Source organism: Pundamilia nyererei, unplaced genomic scaffold (genome assembly GCF_000239375.1).
Source record: "Pundamilia nyererei isolate P.nyererei 1_Seehausen unplaced genomic scaffold, PunNye1.0 scaffold00252, whole genome shotgun sequence".
NCBI classification, from domain to species: Eukaryota; Metazoa; Chordata; class Actinopteri; order Cichliformes; family Cichlidae; genus Pundamilia; species Pundamilia nyererei.
The window spans coordinates 1-4425 of NW_005187653.1; positions in this window are offsets into that span (position 1 = coordinate 1).

Consider the following 4425-nt stretch of genomic DNA (forward strand, 5'->3'; position numbering starts at 1 on the left):
AAAAAAAAAAAACTATTTCTGAAACTCGGTTAGCAGGAGCCTTCAGAAACACGCCCTACTCCATTGCTGGCTCGCTAGCGCCCCCGCTTTTTGTTGTTTTGTCTGTGTTTTGTGTTCATAGAAATTTTTTTGAGATAGTTGAGATTCTGACATTTCTGTGGATACTGCACACGTCTCTATTTAAACACCAGGCCTGGCAGCAGTTTCCTATGAAACTGAAGAGACATGTCTCCTGTCAGCTTGCTGGATGAACAGTGATATGTGTGTAGAGAAGAGATATCCACGCATCCAAAAAACTGAATCAAGATAAATGAAAATTTTGCAGCATGAGAAGCAGATGTGTTAACAAAGACAAATAAAAATTCAATTCTGAGCTCAAAGATTACCATGTTCACACTGATGTAATTGTCATAACTATCCTTCTTTAGTCATCCTGCACAAAGGGAATACTGGCTGGGACATCAAACTTGGTTGCTCAGACTGATCATACTGTGTGTCTTCCACTGCACACTACACAAGAGTACACCAACAGAACTCCCCAGGACAGAAAGTGACCCAGTACAATTGTAGAATTTTGACAAAACCACTTTGAGACTACTGTTTTCAAGTCACATAGTTTTGTGAGCATGGAGTATTTATTTGTAATTCAATGTCCTCTGTGTAATACGCAGTGATTCCAAGAAACATTTAGCAGCATCTGTTCTCTTGGCCATTGTGTAAGACTAAAAACGTTCACTCGCTATGTTGCTGTGGAGGAGTGCTGCCATCTAGTGGCAAATACAGAGTCCTAAGGAAAGAAGGCATTTAAATGTAACAGAAGAGGAAGAAGCTATGAGAATAAAGCCCTTTTTTGATTAATTGAATGTATAATTTTTGAAGAATAGTCGCAGACTGTATTCAGTCCTGTTACAGGTTGCTTTGTGCTATACCAGGGGTCTGCAACCTTTAACACCCAAAGAGCCATTTGGACCCGGTTTCCATGCAAAAGAAAACACTGGGAGCCGCAAATACTTTCTGACATATGAAGATAACACTGTATATATTGTTTTTTACCTTTATGCTTTGTGTGAACAACTAAGGTGTGTTGCTTATGAAATCCATGAAGTGCTACAGAGAAAATTACATTTTATTTATGTAATTAACACATTTTGAACTCTTAAAGAAATATAACAAAAGGAAAGATGCTGAACTAAAAGGAAGCAAACAAAGACTGTTGTGAGCCGCTATCCTCATACCTTGGCCTGACTTTTAAAAAATAATCGGAAAAAAAGTAAAATAGATATTTGCAAAATTCTGCCTAAATATGTATTTTACCTGGTTAATGTGTGTGGCGGGGCGTGGTCTGCAGCGCCGCTGCAGGGGAGGCGACACACCTGAGCGGCAGCCGCAATCACGCCTCGCCGCCTGAAAGTCTGTGCTCTCTCTGCTGTTGTGTTGGTGTGTGTCGGGCTGTGAGCTGCAAAGCTACAGCCGGCTGTGTGCGTACAGCAGCCGTGTGTGAAAAGTGGTCAATAAAGAGAAGCTGAAAAGCGTGTTCATGCAAACATCGTGGGGTCTGCCGTGATATGTTTACAATAAGACTTCTGCTCCTGAACCTCTGAACAAAGCGTCTGCAGGTCGGGGCTGTACGAAGTCAGTTTCATCTTTACGCAGAACTGTAAGCTGTCGTCTGTGAGTCGTGAGCGTGTTTGTTGTTACCATAGTTCATGGAGGAGAACAGCTGCTGACATAATGTGGATCCGAAGATCCATAATTGGCCTACCTGGGGCTGAAAGTCTCGATAAATGCAGGCGTTTCGTACACCGGCTTCCGCGAGTGTGACGCTTATTATGAGTGATGAAAATATAATAGAATATAATTTAATTTATATATTTCAATATCACAATAATCTTCCGATTTAGAATTACAAGTTAAAAAAAGAACTAACAGAAATAAATTAAACTTCAGCTAAATATTTCTAATTTATTTTCCCAAACCACGCGGAGCCGCACTATAAGGACTAAAGAGCCGCAGGTTGCCGACCCCTGAGCTATACCAATGGTGAAAAACAACTTACACTATCTGACTGATCTGATTGTCACTCAGTCCTTGTTGCACTGAGATCTGATATTCAGCCTGTGTCTTATTAAAACAACTATCAGCATCAGCATTTATATTGGTCAGCTGCTCTTTCATTTCACTGATACTGTACAAGTTAGATATTTTTATCTCAACAACATAGCATGAAAAAAACAGAATTTTCCAAACACTGTTTTGTAGTGTTCTCTGACAACTGTCAAAGAGGGATTCTACACTATACAATACAATATATACAATCCAGTGTAAAAAAAAAAAAAAAAAAAAAAAAAAAAAAAAAAAAACAGGAAAAAAAAAAAAAAAAAAAAAGTAAATATGTAAATAAATACATGGGACTGTGTTATCGGTGCGTGTGTGACTTCCTGGTGGTTATGGTCTTTGGGAGGAAACTGTTCTTGAGTCTGTGGATCTTTGTGCTGATGCACCTTCCCTGAGGGAAGCAGATTGAACATGTTGAAACCAGGGTGGGAGCTATCTTTGATGATGTTTGCTGCTCTGCTGAGGCAACGGGAGGAATAAATGTCCATCAGGGAGGGGAGAGGGCAGCCGTTGATCTTCGGTGCTGCCTTGACTACACTCTGAAGCCTCACTCTGTCCGTCTTAGTGCAGCTGTCGTACCTGTGATGCAGTATGTAAGCAGGCTCTCAATAGACGAGCGGTAGAAGGTCAGCAGCAGGTTGGAGTCCAGCTTGTACTTCCTCAGGACCTTCAGGAAGTGCAGCCACTGTTGGGCCTTCTTGACATATGCTAAGATGTTGTCTGTCCAGGAGATGTCAGCAGAGATGAGGACACCAAGGAACCGGATGGTGTGGACCCTCTCCACACGCTCCCCGTTGATGTAAAGGAGTCTAAGTCAGTGCTGTGCCTCCTGAAGTCGACAAAAACTTCTTTGGTTTTCTTAGTGTTCAGTGCCAGGTTGTTTTCTGAACACCGTGCTGCCAGCTTCAGGACTTCCTCTCTGTAGGCTGCCTCGTCTCTCTTTGGGATGAGTGCGGCTCAGCACACAGCCCTGTGGGGAGCTGGTGCTCAGTGTGCGAGTGGAAGAGAGATGAGGGCGGAGTCTCACAGTCTGGGGCCGGTTTGTGAGAAAGTCCTTTATCCAGGCACATGTGAGAGGAGCAAGGCCAAGAGTGACCAGCTTTGTGATGAGGATGTCCGGGATGATTGTATTGAAAGCTGAGCTGTAGTCCACAAAGATTCGGATGCAGCTCTTCCGCTGCTCTAGGTGACTCAGCACAGCGTGGAGGGCTATCACCATGACATCTTCTGTGGATCTGTTTGCGCAATATGCAAACTGGTAGGGGTCAAATTCTGGGGGCAGGTAGTCATTGATGTGCTGGAGGACTAGTCTCTCAAAGCATTTCATGATTACCAGCATGAGGGCCAATGTTCCCTCAAAGCTGTGTGCGTGCACAATTGTGCACTGCTGGCACGTCTCTGCGCACAGAAAATCTGCATTGTGGACAAACAAAATCTACCTGAATTGAAATTAAAATGAAAACTTTAACAACTCTGTTTTGCAGTGTTAGTCAGTATGTGACTGGCTGCTCCCCTATGGGATTAGAACAGGGGTGGGCAATCTCAGTCCACGAGGGCCGGTGTCCCTGCAGGTTTTAGAGCTCACCTTGGGTCAGCACACCTGAATCACATGATTAGTTCGTTACCAGGCCTCTGGAGAACTTCAGGACATGTTGAGGAGCTAATTTAGCCCTTTAAATCAGCTGTGTTGGTTCGGCGACACGTCTAAAACCTGCAGGGACACCGGCCCTCGTGGACTGAGATTGCCCACCCCTGGATCAGAACGATGCCACCTTATCCCACAGTCCAGCCAATAATGCGATTCACATTCGTATATACGCAGCTGATCAACGTCGCTGACCGGCTATGACAGCGTCCTTATGTGCCGACACCGGTGTTTTAGCGAGGAAAGCGGCTGATGTGGAGTGAAGCCACGTTAATGACAACGTGTACAACCATTGGAGATGTGAGCAGGACAGACGGAACAACTGACGGACAAAGTGTGGACTTTATACCAGTTTTTAAATTGTGTTGATCGGCCACGTAAAACCAGAGTTATGATAAAATATCTGCAATGTTTGTTTTTCTTCCTGAATACTGTCGTTGTTTATATTTACTGCGGGAAGAAACGGTAAAAACAGCGTTTAATAAGGAAAGCGCTCGAAAGCCTGAGAGCAAAAACAAAAACAACCTTTCCTATTGGTGGAAAAATGTACCATGTCGACCAATCAAAACATGGCATTTAGATGTTTAGGAAGGGAGAAGTTTTAGGAGTGACGGCGTGTTTGAGATGTGAGAGATTTGAGATGTTTAGCACAAATCTTGTGTAGT